Raw genomic sequence first — 17,696 nt, 5'->3', positions numbered from 1 at the left:
ACTTTTGAGGAGCTCAGAGGAAGTATCTCTCCTCATCTGGTCAGAAGCTCCCTGCTTGTCCCCTGCTCCGCCATGCTGCCTCCAAATAGGTCCTGTGGGCAACCACGCAGAGTCCCAGGAGGAAGCCCAGAGCCCACGGCTCGTGCCCGCCTCCCAGGAGTTTTCTCTGCTGCCCTGCCTGTCTCTCCCTTCTTCCGGCCCCTGCTTGGCAGCCTTTCTCTCTCTTGGCAGCAATAGCCTGCCTTGTCTTCCTCGGGAACTACTCTCTCCCCTCCTTGCCCTTATGGGAGCTGATGGAAGACCATCTCTTCCCTTTGCCCGTGTCACCCCTGTTCTGGGGCCTCGCACATGGCCCAGGCCAGGCCACGCCGTGTGCTTCATTCCCTGGCCACAGTGATGGGTTCAACCCTGGAATTTTTGTGGAATCAATTTTTGTGGACACTCCCTTTTTCTCAGGCCGGGTAGAGCGGAAGCAGCTACATCTGGGGTGGTTGGGGGTGGCTGGGGGCGCTCGTGTGGAGGAGGGTGTGTGAGACAAAGCTGGTACCGGAGCACAGAGCGGGAGCCTCACGATGCTGTCTGACCCCTGGCCCTGCCGTGCCGGCAGCCATCTCTCCCCAGATGGTTCAATAAATTAAATAAAAATTTTTTTTCTTAAGCCAGTATGAGGTAATTTCTGTCACTTGCAATTAAGAGTCTTAATTAATTGTTCACTGAGGCAGGCCATGGATGGGCAGGCCAGCTCTGAAGCTCATTCCTATCTCAGTCAGGTGGGAAGTGAGGGACTCGGACGTGACGGTGCCCGAGGCCTCCGAGCCAGGAAGTGACTGGCTGGTCTTGACATCAGTTGTTCTAGCTCCGGGTCTCCTGACCCGCCCCTCAGACAGTGCAGAAGTCAGGGATGGAGGCAAGGCTTGTCACTTCTGAGTTGTCCTCTCTGGCCCCACAGCTATCCCCAGGATCGCTGGCCACTGCGGGGCGGGTCTTGTCAGCCAGGGCTGTTGTGGCCGGCAGCAGTTAATTTAGCCCTCCGCCCCCACCCCTACCCCGGTGCTCACCCGCGCCCCCTCCAGCTTTGTTGCTCACAGCAGAACCCAGACGTGGTCGGGGCGGCAGTGCGCTGGGGCCCAGGGATGACTCGGACCGGTCTGGGCGGTGCTCTCGGCCCCCCTGCCAGGTTCTGACGGGATTAGGCTTCTTCGCAGCTTCGGGTGGCCATGTGGCAGGGTTCTAGCCAGTGAGACACGCGAGGACGTCTTTCAGCGGGCTGCTGGGAAATGCTTTTAAAAAACTTTTTTCTTTTAATGTATTAAGGTGTTAAATTGATGTTTTGGCTAAGACGCGAAGTTAGCCATCCGACTCCAAAGAGAGGTGAGGGGCAGAGATGCAGCTTGTCCAAGGGGACGGCCAGCCAGCCGCACAGCTGGCCCACTGGGGGGAAGACAAAGCTGAGCGGGTGGGGGAGAGAGAGGACTTTGGCAAGGGTTGGAGCTGAGATGGGGATCCCCACCACGGGGGGGTGGGCAGGGGGAGTAGCCATAGCTCCCTCAAGCCCGGAGACCCTGAGCCTGAGCAGGACCTCCCTGAGAGCCTGGTTGGTGTCTGCTGGAGTTCGGGAGTTTGGGATTCCCCCGAAGCTCCCTCTCCTGCGGCAGCGATGAGCTCAGGGAGACACAGACCCGGGGACCCACCGGGGCCAATGAGAGGCAACACCAATTTTCCTAACAGTGCTGGGCCAGAGGCCTCCTGGAGGGCTTTGAATCTCACCGGGGAATCTTGCAGGAGAAAAGAGCCTGACTGAGAACAGAATCTACTGGGAGCAGTTAGTGCCCAGCGACTGAGGGAGAGAGTCACTGGGTCCTAGTGACAGCTGAATCAGACCACATCGGAAGCCAGAACACCACCAGACTTTTCACCTAGGTGAGACAACAAATTCCCATTTGTAAAAAGTTTAAAAGTTTCAAATGATACAAGATCGCCACCTGTTTTGAGATCTCTGTGGTCCAGACTTGTAACGCAGTGTTTACCCTGGACTTATTTTTTAGGCATATACCTGTCTTAGCGGTTGTGTGTGTGTTTATAGTTGGACAAATAGTTTATATAATTAGATATTGAGGCCCTAACAAAATACCATCCCTTTAAAAGTAGTCACGTCAAGTCCTTTGCTTACATATTATACACTCATTCATTCTTCACAACCACCATCTATAGGAGACGTTTTTCCCGGTTAGGAGTTCTTTTGGCTACAGTGTACAGAAAACCTGACTTAATGTGACTTAAACCATAAGGAGATTTATTTTCATATTTCAGTAACTCTAAGATGCTATTGATTGTAAAATGTACCAGTATCGCGCCACTTTTCTCGCATCAGAAAAAATGCTGTCGAACTATGAAATAGTTCTTTACTGTCTAATCAGCTGTGAGATGTGACTTGATTTTAGAGGTGTTAAATGTAAAAAGCATGTGGGCTTTAGGATCGGCGAAATATGGGATTAAGAAGCAATCTGTAGTGAGAGGGCTTCAGATTTGGTTTGGCTGCTGAAAGTTATCATCCAAGACCCAGGCTCCTCGTGTCTTTCTACTCTTTGCAGGTACGTACCCCTTAAAGTTGCAAGATGGTTACTATAGCACCATACGTGATGTCCTCTAGCTCCAAATCCAAAGGCAGGAAAAGAAGGAAGGGAACATATTCCTCACTCACTTCTCTCCTTTCATCAGAATGCTCCTAGCACATTGACTCTTATACACCACTGGCTAGACCCACACACAGCCATGCTGGTTTCAAGGGGGACCAAGAAAGCGGGCATCTAACCTTTTCAGTCTCGCAGTGGGAGGTGAATAAGGGACATGGCTGTCTGTGTCGCAGGATTTTTATTCCCATTTTACAGATGAGGAAACCAAGACTCAAAGAGCCTTAATTATATGTCTTTCGTTATCCACTCAAGGACACATAGCTGGAAATTGGTTAACCCTAGATGTGAAGCCTGCGTTGAGTGATCCAAAGCCCATGTTCTTTCCACTGCACCATGAATCGTCTGTATGTTAAAGACTGAATGTACAATCTTTAACCAAACACAACTGAAGTTTTGAGAAACTTTAAACAGCAGTGAAGGTAAATAGAAAGGAATGCAAATACCGGACGGCCCTGCTATCAGTGGATGAAAGAGATAGGGGCTTATTGTTCTCCTGTAACAAGCAGCCTATGGATTGGCAGCCCTGGACAAGGCAGAGACTCAGGGATTTCATCAAGATCTCAGGCGCCTTCATCCTCTTCCTTTGCCTTCCTTATCGTGTAGCTTCTGTCCTTATGCTCACAGTCTGGCTGCTACATCTCCAGGCATCACATCAGCTTTCCTTCCCAGTGGCTCCCTTCTGCATCTCACTGGTCAGAACAAGGTCATGTGGCTAGTTCTAGTAACAAGGAAGTCTGGAAAGGTACATCTGGCTGGGTGCACTGTCATCCTGGGCAAGACTGTGACTCTTTTAGGAAAGAAGAAGAGAGAGAAATTGGGTAGTGGTTCTCATCAGTGCAGCGTGTGCCTGACTTTCCTCTTTTCATGCAGGAGGAATGAAGCCCCCGTTGGGCTTAGATATGGATGTGTGATTTACTTTGGCCAATGAAATAGGAACAGAAGTGACACGTATCACTTTCTGGTGGAAGCTGTAAGAGTTGGTGCCTAATTCTCCACCTTCTTTTCCATCAAGGTGCTGATTGCAACAGCATGTGTCGAAGAACTTCCAGTTGCCTGGGTTCCTGAGAGAGTCAGAGCCCTCTTGCCAGTCTATGATGAGCATGAAGTGAGAGTGAGAATTGGCCTTCGTTCAAGTAAGCCACTGATACTTTCGCGAAGCTCGCAACTGCCGCATAGTCTGCCCTCTCCTGACACAGGTAGGCAATTAGCAGCCCCCCATTTGGTCCGCAGGCAATGTTATGATCGGACCAGTGAGGAGCCAAGACTTAGGTCTGAATTAGCATAGTGTCCCGATCCCCCAGACTAAGCTGTGAGTGGCCTCATGGTAAGAATTGGGACTCCACGGTTTCCTAGGCATTAGAGAGAGTTGCATATCCAGAGCGGCCATCTGAGCCCACTGAGCCAGCCAGCCACCGGCAGGGGCTCTATCACTTTGTCGAGCTGTAGAAGTACATACAGGGAGGATTTGCCATGTTAGCCCTGTGTCCTTGATTCCTTCTTACAGTAACAGAAACCAGGTTCCCTCTTCCATCAGATGCTCTCTGCCCTGCTCTCCTCTGGTCAAGGGGTGGGTGCGGGATGCATATTAGGCCAATCCTATGCTCTCAGTCGGAAACTTGAATCTAGTGGAATAATCCAGATGAACTGGAAACTGATCGGAATTTATTAACCCCGACGGTGGCACTTGAAGGAGAGCACCCATTAGGTCCTGCTCTCTAGGTTCTTAGAGCTTCACTTGGTACAGGTCCTTCTGGGCTCTCTGGAAGGACCACACAGCACCCAGAGATTCTGGAACTGGACCTGGATGCAGCAACTGATTGAGAATCTAGACCCTGTTTTCTCCTGTGACCGTTGGTGTGAGAGGGTTTGGTGGCATATGGTATGACGGCATTATTTTAGGCGAGGATAATTTCACAAGTATGTTTATGGGAGGAAGGATATGTGTGGATGTTGGCAGCCAAGTGCACATTATAGTGGATACCTTTTGCCTGCCCAGAATTGATTGCTTCTTCTAGTGACAAAACCCATGCATTCTTCCCTAATCCCAGACTACGTGATTAGGCGGGATAACTTCTTAACTCCAGAGTTTGACTTGATCCAGAACTGGTCAGTCAGAGCGTCACATTTCTCAGGCTACAGTGACGGGTTAAGAGCCGAGCAGTGACTCACATTAGTTTACTGTAACTCAAACCTCACATTTAGGGGAACTGTAGGGAGTGATAACAACAATAATAGCTAATACAATAACTTGGTGTTGTTCTCAACTCTTTAAATTCTTTTCCATGGACTTACAGATGTGAGGATATAATCCAGGAGCTGCTGAGGGACAACTATGTATGGGAAGTTTGCCTAAAAGAGATGGAGAGGTGCCAGGTCCCGATGATATCCCTGGCACCTAGATCCAGCCAAACCTGAGTGCCTTGGACTCTTGACTTACAAGAGCCCAAGCAATGTCCTTGGGGTGGTTTAGCCAATTTGAGTTGGGCTTCTGCCTTTCGAAGTCAAAAAAGTACTGGCTAATATAATATTTTTGTGTAGACATGCAAAACACATCAGTAGTGGTATCTGTCATGCCCACAGCCCTAGCAGGGGGGACAACCAGCAGATGGACATGCTTTAGACCATGTGACCATTGGGTGGGAGGAAGCTCCTGACCCAGGTGCTGAATCCAAGAGCTGGCCAGGACCTGTGCTTTCCTTTGGCACTAAAGATGACCTATGTCTATCAGATTTCTCTTGTTTGAACTGGGAGTTGGGAAAAATGGCAAGAGTGAGGCAGCTAGCCGCAGTAGTGAGAATTTGCATTAAGTGATGCCACCAGGAGGAGCTGGGGCCTTGGTGATTCAAGGTATCCAAACAACAGAAACTCTGCTTCAGTAGAGGGCGCTAGTTGGTAGAGAGTGTAGCACAGAGGACCGTCTGGAGGAAGAAGGTGCTCCCAGGCTCCAGGAAGGAAGTGATGCGGCAATGGCTATGTCTGGATCTGTCTAGCTAGTTCCTGAGAACTTTCCAATTCCAGTTCAAATACACATGCATCCTTATAACAAATCCATGTCTTCCCAAGCAAGCTTCAGGTGGTCTCTGACTTGCCTTGTAAGATGGAACTCAGGTATCTGCCTTCCATGCGCCTCCATAATATTCCCAGTCTTGGCTGAAGACTGTCACCGAGGCCACTTTTGGTAGCAAGGGATGGAAAATTTAACCCAAACTCGTTTACACAAAAAGGGTAATTATTGGCTTCCGCAGTTGAGAAATCAAAGAATGAGACCCGCCTTAGCCTACACGGCATTCAAGCCTCAGATGATGTCCCTGGGACCTTGTTCTCTTCACATCTTCACCTTGTCAGCCTCTGGGCTGGCTCCAGCATTGGGCTTTGTGTAAGATGGTGGCTTCAGTCCACGCATCTCCTTAGGGAAAAGAGTGAGTTTCTTTCTTCGGACTCCCAGAGAAATTCTTTATTGCGTGTCACTGGCTCCAAGTGGGACACATGCTTATCCTGAACAATCTCTGGGGCCGGGGTAAGGTGACTCAAGTGATTGGCCCCGGCCTAGTTGTGTGCTCCTCCCCTGAGACACACCCAAAGCACATGGGCGTAAAGGAAAGGGTGAGTAATCTTTAGAATATAGGTTGAACTGCTGGAAGAGAGACTTCAAATAAGGTTGGCGTAAGAACGACAGAAGTTCCTTTCTCTCTCACCTGTCTTCGGGTAAGCAGCCTGAGCCCAGATTCCTTCCTCTCTTGCTTATTCACTGTTCATAGGGATTGTGCATTTGTGTGGCTTGAGACACTCTACTGCCTCTACCAGCCAGCCAGTGGAAACAGAAAAGAGAGAAGAGAAGGTCTCCCTCTACTTCTGGTTAAAGACATTGCCTCTCCCCACTTCAGCCCTACTGGTCCGTTACTTGGCCAAACATAGCTTCCAGGAAATGTAGCTTCCCCTCCCCTCCCCCCCTTGGCTTTCCATGTTCCCAGATAAAAAGCAGAGAATCTTTAAACATATAAGGAGATCATGACCATGAGGGGGCCATTAGCAGTCTCTACCCCAGTCTATTCCTTGGGTCAACCACACGTCTGTGTACCCTATTCTTCAAAGCTTGGAACGCCCTCTCCCTCAGGGTCAGGGCTGGATGTGGTTCTTTATGGCGCAGTGCCCTGTGAACTCGTATGCAAGCTGTCCCACATACCCCATCTACGACAGTCGGTAGGAATAGGATAACACAGTAGGAACCCCTGTCCACATTAAGGAAAAATGGGAACCCCCCCCCCCGAAACCACTGGTTGGCCGCCATCACCAAATCCTGCTGGGCAGAAATTGTGACGATTCCCAGGGTGTGGAGCCAATTCCTTGGATGACAGCCCTTTCTCTAGGACTGTCCCTCCAGGCCCCGGTGGTCCCCTCTTTGTCTACTACCTTCCGTGGCCAAATCCAAAGCTGGCATTGAAGGTGCACCTGTCCCGGGGCGATACAGTCAGGCAGCCCGCTTCCTGCTGGTGTGGGTTTGGTGGCAAGAGGTTAGTTGCTTTTTCTTTTATGTTTCATTTCAATTCCGTGAGAACATACGGTTTATATTCAGGTGTACCATAGAGTAATTCAACAGCTCCATGCATCACCCCGTGGAGGCTGGGTGTCCCAAGGAGTCAGCCATGAAGGCTTTGTGCTGGCTGGGCTCGGGCTTTCTTTGGTAACACACACATCCCCCAGAATCTTACTTGGCTTTCTGCCTATTTGCTCCCAGCTCTTCTCATGGGCACATATTTCATATTTTAGCCTAAAAACTCTGGTCTTTCATTCAGCAGCCTGTCTGCTATCCCTGATCAACTCCCTCTGAACTTGAAGCCAGCGAAGACATTCAGCTCAGATTGGAAGGCAATATCCTGGGCCTGGTCTTCGCCGTTGAGCTGACCGTCACCGTCGGGGGGAGAACTCTTCGTTGAAAGTGCTTGAGAAAGACTAGTGTCCATAGTCTTGTCTCCTGCCAATGCTACTTCTTCAAAAACGTCTTCTGTACGTGCTTCGGTTTGCAGTACAGAAGCGGTTGGAGTTTTCAGCCCTGAAACACCGCAGACAGAAGGCTTCTGCTGGCTTGCTGGCTGTCCCTCTCATCGCTGCCTGCGTGCTGGCGAGAGCTCTCGGCTGGCTCACGGAGGACTTTGCTGAGAGTGGCAAGAAGCAGCCAGAGAACATGAGCATTCTGAAATAGTCACTCACTTTCCTCCAGCTCCAGACGTCTTTGCAGGGTACTGTGGGAAGCAGCTTATCAACCGCTTTTGCATGGGACAGCAAGGGTCCCCAGCTCCCCGGCCTGCAATATTTGTGTGTTGAGAACCTATTTTAAGTTTTGTTACCTGTAGTACCTCTCTTGCAGGTACACAATTCTGTATGAATTCCTATATAGGCTTTCCTCCCATAAGAGAGCCCTCACCCCAAATAGCGGCCCAAGTAGACTCTAGGTTATTTTCTCTTTCATTCAAAACTCAGTCATAAATAATCCAGGGCGGCTAGACAACTGTGTAGCCTTGGGATTTAGGCCCCCTCTGTCCTGTTGCTCTGACACCCCTGGGGTCTTGCCCTCATCTGAAGGGTACAGATTGGCTTAACTCCAGTTAACTCGACTGCTGAGAGCAGAAGGCCCCGCCAGCTGGAGTGCATCCTCCTGGCCACCAGCATCCAGAATGCTGTGGCTTTGACTTTCTCTTGCAACTGTAAATCCTAATTAAAACACGTTTTTCCTTGATGATTCTATCTGGGAGGTATTATTGTTGCTCACAAATCTTGCTTGGGCCCCAATATTGCCTAGCAATATTGACTTCATGCCAAGCAGGGGAGAAGGAAAGAACGAGGCACACGCCTTCTGAGCGGCCCAGCTAGAAATTGCATGTATCACTTCTGCTAACACGTCACCGGGCAGAGCCCGGGCACACAGTGTGCCTCGCTGCACGGTGTCTGGGAAAGGTGGTCTCTGCTCTGGGCAGGCATGCTCTCAGTGAGGGGAGTTCTAGACCTATAGAAGGGGAGAATGGGTATTGGGGGATAACTGGCAGTCTCTGTATGGGGGTGATCCCCTAAATGAAGGGGGTGGTGTGGATTGTGGGGAGCTAAAAAGGAGCAGGTGTCTACCACAGGGCCTCTCCTCTGTGTGCCCCAGCCCCTTCTATGTCCTTTCATCACTCTGATCTAATTGTCTGTGTGTGTGTCTGTCACTGCTGTCCCTGAATGCCCCATCACACAGGCTCTGAGGTCAAGGCATCTCTGATGCCGCCCGCATTCCCAGCTCCGAGTGTACGGCTGGCACTTAACAGGGACCCAGTAAAATGTCTGTGGATGAAACTGAGGTGGTAATAGGTGATAGGTATTCCTGGATAAACTCCCCCCTCCCTCCCTTCTCTCAGCATCTATTATATAAGGTCCTGGGAAGCCAGTGTCTTTAGTCAGACAAAAAGACACAGCCTTTTCACTCACGGGTCTTAATGGCTGTGAGAGGCGTCTCTCACACTCCTGGGTTTTCTTGTCTGAAAAACAGACACTGTCCAACTTCGTCAAAGCGCTCCCTTCCTTAGGCATTGATGACACACTGACACATTGGAACTTTCAGCGTCTCCTCTTCTGAGCCTCCCAGAGACGCTGCCGCCTGCGGTCATCTGTGCTTTGGGCCAGCTCGGTGTCGCTTTCCCTTTAGTCTGGCAACAGAGTCTTGCCTGGCGACTACTCTCCGTGACCCTGGAGGGGCTGCCAGTCATAGGACAGTGTCCCCACCATCCTGGGAAGAGCACGTGACACAGGCGGGCCAGCCCAAGAGCTCTCTCCCTCTGGCCCCGGGTCGTCAGGCAGGGTCAGTGAGATTCGGTTTGTGGATCGAGAGACGTGAGGATGTAGATTTGGGGCTGCCAGCAACCGTATTTCACAAAAGGAGAGCGTCTATGTGAGAAACTAACCCAGAGGGAATCAGAGGGAAGGAGCAAGTGAGACAGAGTCCTGTCCACATCATTCGAGTTTTTGGCTTTAGCGATTGCCTGAAGCCGGATTCAAAACAGTCCCTCATTTGCCCAAACGATACAGTATTAGCGCTCTTATCCAGCGTTCGGGTCCGATAAATGATTGGTTCCGAGGCAAATCAGTTAACTTTACGACAGCCGGGAAGCAATCTGATTCAGAAATTTTCTAGATTGTTATGATTTTCCTCCTAATCTTTTTCGAGTTGCCGTTCCCGCACTTGACTGACAGCAGGTTTTGTGATTCACATTCCAAAGCACTTAACCTAGTCTTCGTAGGAACAGAACTTTCTTTTTCTGTGCATATTCCACCAGTTCATGCACTAGTTAATTAAATTAGATTTAATTGTTCATGTAATTGCATAATTACAACATGTACAGTGGGAGTAAGTAACTTCGATAGAAGCTCGGCTGACTCCTGGTAAGCCTACGACTTAACCGCCAATGGCAGAAGGGCCAGCCAGCTCAGCCGTATCCTCCCGGCCACCAGCATCCAGAATGCTGTGGTCTTCGACTCTCTTTTCCTCTCTTGCAACTGTGAGTCCTAATTAGAACTTGTTTTTCTTTGATGATTCTTTCCGGGGGATATTATTGCCGGTCACGAATCTCGTTTGGACCCCAATACTGCTTGGCAATCTTCTACTGCATTTCTTTGGCCAACAGAGGCTCTTCCCCTCTCTGCAATGACTATTTCTTTTCGTTTATACTTTTTAGTGAGTGGGGGGTGGGGCAGAAGGAGAGGGAGAGAGAGAATCTTAAACAGACTCCATGCCCAGCACGGAGCCCGACGAAGGGCTCGATCCCACACCCCTGAGATCATGACCTGACCTGAAATCAAGAGTCAGCCACTTAACTGACTGAGCCACCCAGGCACCCCTCTGCAATGACCATTTCAAACCTCCTCTGCTCTCCTCACCCCTCCAACCTTTCCATCTTCTCCTTTCTGTCTCAGCACAACAGCTTGCCTTTTATTTCATGGACAAAAGAGAAAACATCAAACATAAATTTCCAACCTACCTAGGTGCTACCCCTGTCATTTCTTCTTGCTTTCCAGTTACATAGAGAAGCTGCCCCCACTCCTGTTTCACATGTTCTGGACCCCAGCCCATGGGGACTTTACGCCAGCAGTGGTTCCCACTCTTTCTAGCCCTTCATCCACTTCCTGTCTATGGCTCCTTTCCCCCACTGTCAGGTACACTCAATTTGCTACAACATGCAGCGGATCTGTCTGTGTCTGGCCTCTTGGCCTCCGTTCCTCCCTCTGGGAAAAATGTCCTGGGAGGCCGTGGGTCCTCCTAGAGATCTCCTCAGCCAGGTATTCCTCAACTGTCCAAGGACAGAAGGCGTGTGGCCATAACCTACCCAAATAAGCTCCTGCTTCCCTGAGACTTTGAATCTTGAACAGAACACAAAGGAGAAAAAAAACCAGAATCCTTCCTTCTGTGGCAGTGACAGGGAAAGACTGAGGAGTGGCTCCCTCTGCTGAGGTCTGGAGTCTCCTGGCTCCCATCTTGGAGGAGCAAGGTTAGCTCTCCACATCAGCTTCCTTTCTGAGCTTCCCCCAGTCTTCCGACACACTCCCTTCCTGCCTAACTTAACCTGGGTTCTCTGTTGCTTGAAATCAAGGACTCCTAGTCCATGATGCAGCATATTAAAAAGCCAACCAAAAAACCAGAACCAAATGCCCCAAATCTCTCTTGACTCCACGTCCCTTCCCAAGTGACCCCTTTCTTTATTCTTCCCTTTAGAGTCCTGCTTAAAAGAGTTGTGTGTGCATTTGCTGTCTTCGATTCTCCCCTCTGACTCCTCCCTCAGTGCTCTCCTGTGGGTTCTGCCTCCAGCGCCGTGCTAAGGCTGCTTGCCCCAAGCGCCCCGAGTCCCAGCAATGTCCCAGTTTCCCTTTTTCCTTTCTGGCTGCTGCTTCTCAGTCCTTTGCCACCTGGTTGGTTACTCATACTGGGTCCTGGGCTGTCTTTGCTACACTCTCCCTGAAGACCTTATTTATTCCTGTGACTTCAGCGACCCCTGTGCCCATGATGGCCAGACCTTCCGGGAAAGTTCTAGATGTGCAACTCGCCTCTCCACCTGGTGTCCCAGCATGCCCTGACTGAACTCCTGAGCACACCATGCTTGCTCCTCTTCTGGCAGATTCTGAGTCGCAGGAAGTGGCACTTAGCCCATGGGGTCCTAAACCAGAGCTTCCCCCCTCTACTAAAGCAGTCAACAAACCCAACTCCTGCCCCACACCAGGAGGTCCTAGCTTTTAGTTCCAGAACCTCACACAGGAGGAGCTCGATAAATATTTGATCAAATGACTGATAGCGGCAAGAACACTCTGCAGAATACTTTCGCAAACCCCATTTTCCCCACAGCCTGGGAGGTAGGTATAATTACTGTCACTGCACAGATGAGGAAACCGAAGCCCAGAGACGTGAACAGTTTTCCTGGGCGTGGGATCGCAGAGCAAGTGAATATGCGGGGGCGTGAGGATGGCAACTGATGGTTGACTCTCCACCCTGGCTCGCCCTGGGCAGCCTCCACAGCCAGAGAAGCTTCTCTGCCAAACCACAGTTGGAAGAAGAGGACCAGCTGGCCAAGGTGCCAAGGCCAGGGTGATGCTCAGAGACCCCGGTGGCAGGTCCAGCCAGGCTGCCTCTGCAGGTGGACACCGAACTCCAAGCCGCCTCCCTGAAACATGGCGTTGAGGTTCTCAGAGGGCTCTCATATGACCGGGAGCTGGGAGCCCCTGGGACTGGCACCAACTCTCAGTGTAACCCCAGGTAGCTTATCCCTTCTTGGGGCTCAGTTGACTTCCCTAAAAAGGGAATATGAATAAGATTCCTGAGATGTGAAAGAAGGGGCCCTAATTGCTAGACAGGAACAGGAGTGTGTTAGTGGTCTCAGCAAACAATCTCCCATTTGGCCCCTTTGGGCAGGATGCCCCCGGCAAGCTGTGTGTGGTGGGAGGACAGTGCCTGGGGTCTCCACTTGGACATCCCATTACCCTCCAGTGCTCACCACCCCCTCCATAGCTGTCTGGGCGAGTCCTTGAAGACCCCACTGGAAAGGGGTGCTTAGGGCAGTCTGAGTCTTCCTGAGCAGAACCCCACCCACTCAACCAATGAGTGAACCCCAACTTTAAGCTGTAACTGACCATGGCAGGAGGGGCAGAGGAAGTAGGGCCAAGGCTTCCAGCCAGGCCCTAAGCAGCAGGATCCCAGGCTGGAGGGGGTGGGAACAGGGAGGCAGGGATGCCTGTGTTAAAAGTCAGGTGGGGAAGTGTGAGGTCATGACCTTCAGACCCCAAATGCTGTGTGTGACAGGTATCTCTTGTCTCCTTTGGTCTATGAGATAATCTGATGAGGGGAAGTTCAGAGCTACAGACAGGAATACTAAGGCTGGGGTGGGGGGGGTGTCCCTGCATGCAGAGAACATACCAGGTGGTGAGGTGGGGGTGGCTGGGTGTGAGGTACCAGCCACACCTGCTGCCTAATGCTGCACACCCCTGCTCTGGGCTAGGTGCCAGGCTAGGGGCTGCGGGAAGGTTGAATGGTGCACATCCCTGCCTGGGCTTTCCACTCTCCACCTTGCTCCAAGGGCTGAGGGGATTTCTGCTGACCCTCTCCTGACGCTCTGGCCTCGGAGCAGGGCTGGGAAAGGCTGGAGAGGTGAGGCTGGGCTTTGAGGTCTTCCCAAACTGGAGGAGGAGCAGAGAGGCATTACCTTCTGGGGGCACTGGACCAAAGGGGTGTAGACCCCTCAACAAAAGGTTAGGCAAGCAAATCAGGGGTTCCCAGATCTAGAGTCAACAGAGAGTCAACACTGGGACCCAGTTCTTAGAGACTGGGGCCCAGAGATGGGACACGTTCTTCTTAGAATGAAGCCTTCGGGATGGGTGGCAGGAACCTCTGGAGAGTTGAAGGGGCCGAGGGCAGGCCCGTGTGAGTGGCTGCCTGTTGCACCTCTGTGAACCCCTAGCCAGGCCAGTGGCTGTCAGAGATTGGGGGATGTAGGGGTAAAGGGGGCCTGACCAGGAATTCCCCAGGGCCTGGACTCTTCCTGGAGTCCTGCTGCAGAAAGGGATTGAGGGAGGGCATTTTGGGGGCTACAGGAAGCAGTGGGATGGGGTGCCGGCTCAGATGGGGTTGGCTCACCCTCTCACGGTCATTGTGCATGCCAGCTGTTGGGGTCCATGGGGACAGGCTGGTGATTGAATGACCGGGAGTGGGGTTGGACTGGGGGACAAAGGTGGGGATAGGGACATGGGTGGGGGAAAGGGTGGGAGAATACAGGCTTTGGGGTCGGGTCTAGGGACGAAATTCTGGAGATGGTGTCTCCCAGGTTGGGCCCGTGGGGGCCAGGTGGAGGGCTCTGGGGACAAGGCTGGCAGAGTGGAGGGGCCATGGAGGCGAAGCTCAAAGGACCAAGGTCGTCTTGGAGTCTGGGAGAGTGGAGCTGGAAGGATGGGACTGTGGGGTTCAGGGCTTGAAGAACTGGGGCACGTAGGGGCGGAACTATGAGGGACCCGGCCTGGTGTCCGAGGGTGGGTGGCCCTAGAGCAATGGGGTCTTGAGGGTGGGGTCGGAAGCCGGAAATTTGTGAAGGGCGGGTCCAGGATGACGAAGGACATGGGGCGGGGCCGTGAGGAAGGGGGTCGCTGGAGGACCTGTGGACCTCGGTGAGGGGTGTGGTGCTGGACAACGGGGACCGAGGGGGTGGGGCAATGAGGAAGTGGACTTGGGGGCTGGGTCGGGGGCTGGAGCGCTGTGGGGAGCCGAGCCTATAAGACTTGGGGTGGGGGGCAGGTCGGGAAGATGAGTGTCTTGGGGGTTCGCTGGGCAGGCGCGAAAAACGGGGGATCGGTGGTGGGGGCGGGGCCGAAGAGACGGGACAGTGGAGACCTGCCCTGAGGTCGGGAAGGAGGACTGGGGGCTCGAGGGACTGTGGGCTGGGGACAGCGCGGGAGCTGAGGGGCCGTGGGGGCGGGGCGGGCCGGGTCCCGGGGGGGCGGGGCCGCGGGGAGGGGGCGGGGCCGGGACGCCAACGCGGGCGGTGGAGCGCGGGGGCGGGCCCAGGTGAGCGGGGCCGCCGCCCCCTGCGCCCCTCCTCCTTCGGCCCCGGAGCCACCCCTGGGCGCCACCCGGACGCTGGCTCCGCGGGCCAGGGGGACGGCGGCGGGCGGCGTCTTCGGCCCGGTCCGGTCCGGCTCCGGCTCCATCTTGGGCCGCTGCGCCGGGCACCTGTGGCGGCCCCAGGAGCAGCGCTTCCGCCGGCCTGCGCGGCCCCGGGCGGGCGAGAGGGTGAGAGGCCGGCTGTGTGCGTGCCCGTGGTTGGGGGGAGGGTGGTGGGATGGGCGGCGCCTTCCCTTCCTGCGCCCCAGAACCCCACTCCTCACCTCTTCGTGCGCTCGGACCCCCCGCCTAGTGCTCAGCGGCCCCACGGCTGCATCCCCCCTCCCATCCCTCCTCTCATTGCCTATCCCATCCCCTCTTCCACGGCTCCTGCCCATCCTCCCATTTCCAGCACTCTGCCCTGGACCCTGGGTTCTTCTGCCTCCACCCCCGCTGCTATCGCTGTCCCCTCCCATTCCTCCTCCCTTTTCTACCCCTCCCCCTCCCTCCACCCTTCCCCTTGGCCCCCAGCCCCAAACCTCCCTTCCTTTGCGTTCCTTCTGCCCTCCATCCCTACCCTCTTGCCCCACAGCCTTATCTTCCCTCAGTCTGTGCTTTTGCTCCTGGGAAGATCTGTAACCTAGTGTTGAGGACTTTCTCTCTGAGTCCGGTGGGCTTTGTGCTGAGGGGCGGGAAAGGGACCCCTGCTCTGGGGGAGAGGGTACGGTGTGGTGTTCAGGCCTGTGGCCCCACAGCCAGAGGCGGCCTGTACGTTGGGCGTGCAGAGTGCAGCTGTGGGGATGCTGTTTCCTGAGGCTCCCACAGTAAATGGGCCTGTGCGGCCGCCTCTGATGTGGCCACGGGTGGGGCTCCGGCCCATGCTGGTGCAGGGGTGCTTGGGTGCGCGGGGCCGGGGAGCACGCAGGTAGGCAGCTACCCGGGCTGCCTCGGGTTTGGGGCACCTGGGCCTGGAGTTTACCTTCTCCACCCCAGGTGCCTCCCGGGAAGTATGGGCAAATCATCCTCAGGGGAGGAAGCTCTGGGGCTGGTGGGGGCCTAGGCCTCTCTCTGGGGAGCAGTGCTGGGTCCTTTGGGCCTTTGCCCACAGTTATCCTAGAACCCTTTACTGGTACAGCTTGTGACCTGAGCATTTTGTATTTAAGGCCCCCTCATCCTTCTGTGATGGGCAGATTTTGTCCTCTCCAAACACTCCCCCTTGGTAGCTCAGGAATGCTCCTTGCAGCCTTGCCCATCTTTGGCCTTGAGTGGTCCTGTCAGGCCCCCTTGTGCTGCTGGGATGAATGAGACCACCTGCTGGAGGTTGCCACACCCCCACTATCCAACCAGGGGTTCCTGTGGCGTGTATCCCTACCAGGTCCCTGAGGGGTAAGGTCCATATTTTAACATTGGAGCAGTTTCCCCTCCTGACCACGTGGGCTTGCTTTTCCTGTTTCGGTTTTGCTGGAAGCAGAAGTCATCATCCAAATGCCTATCTCTTAACAAGAGGAGATGGCTATGGACGCCACAGGGTGGTCTGAGCAGGGCCTGCCTACAGCGGCTTTGGTAGTCCCGCTGGCCACACTCCCAAAGGCCTGGGCTCCTCTGCGGCGTGATATAGCGGGAGCTAGAATCTCTGACCAAGTCAACCTAGCAGTTCTTCGGTGGGGCCAGTTTGGAAGGTTCTGCAGAACTGGGAGGTTTTACTCAAGGTAACATTGGTTGATTGCTGGTTGTTCTTCCACTTCCTGAGCGGCAGAGCCGAGGCAGCGGGAGAGTCCTGTATTGGCCACGAGACGCGGCTGCCTTGCAACTCTGGCATTAAACGGGGCAGGAGAGAGGACAGTAAGGTGTCATCCAAAGAACACCGGGGGTCTTGGATAGCTCCATGTGCCTGTCATTTATTTTGTGCTAAAACGTCTTTCTAGCGTCTGTTTGGGGTGAACCAAGAGCCTTTTCCGTGGTTTTTAAGGCGGTGCGCGTGCCATTCAAGGCAGTTTGAATACAGACTCCAGGCTTGGGTGCGCGTGCATACGTGATGTACAAGCATGGGCGTGTGTAGCCTCCCAAATTAAGTTTTAAAATAGACTGGAAAGCTTAGTGCGGTGATGGAGACACTGGGGACCTGGGGGTGACTAGGTCCTAGGTTGAGATGAAGACAGGAAGGACTGGGAAGCAAGACGAGGCTCATCTGTGGGGTGCCTCAATGGCTTCCTAAAAGGGCCTTTTGTCCCCCAGTCCTAGTCCCGGTGATACCTGAGCACGGGTCACTCCTGATGGGAGTCGCTGCTCAGACAGCCTCTATGCCATCATATTAGGCTTCACGGCAAGCTTGCAGTGGGCGTGTACTTCTGGTTTGCAGACTGGGCAAACTGAGGTGCAGGGAGCATAGGTGTCCACCTGAGGGCACGTGCACGGGAAGGAGAGGAATCCGGGTTCGAAGCAGACCCTTTGCCCTGCCTGCTTACCCACGGCTCCGAAGCTCATTTGGTCAGCTCCTCTCGCTCCCTGGGAGGCCCCTTTTCTTAGCGATGGGGGAGTGGGAAACCTCCTTTCCCTGGGATAACCTGAGTGACTTTCCTCACAGTACTTCCGTCCTTCAAGGCTGGGAAGGCCAGGCTGTAGGAAAAATAGCTTCTCGGGGTTCAGCTGTGGCCTCTCTGAAATTTCTCAGCTATTCCAGGCCTCGGTTTTTGTCACCTGCCATTTGTGGAGGTGAGGTGAAGAAGGGAAGCAACAGAGAACCACCCGCCCTGGGGTCTCTGTGGTCACTGCTCTCTCTGGGTGATGCCTAGTCTTGGTGAGGCAGCCATGTGGTAAGGGGGCTAACAGCGGGACCCTTGTCACTGGGGGCTTCTCGCTAGCTCCTGGTGGGGTCTGGAGCTCCTGGAGCCTCATCCCACCTG

Source organism: Ursus arctos, unplaced genomic scaffold (genome assembly GCF_023065955.2).
Source record: "Ursus arctos isolate Adak ecotype North America unplaced genomic scaffold, UrsArc2.0 scaffold_7, whole genome shotgun sequence".
NCBI classification, from domain to species: Eukaryota; Metazoa; Chordata; class Mammalia; order Carnivora; family Ursidae; genus Ursus; species Ursus arctos.
The sequence above is the reverse complement of the archived record's forward strand: the minus strand, read 5'-3'. Positions refer to the sequence as shown.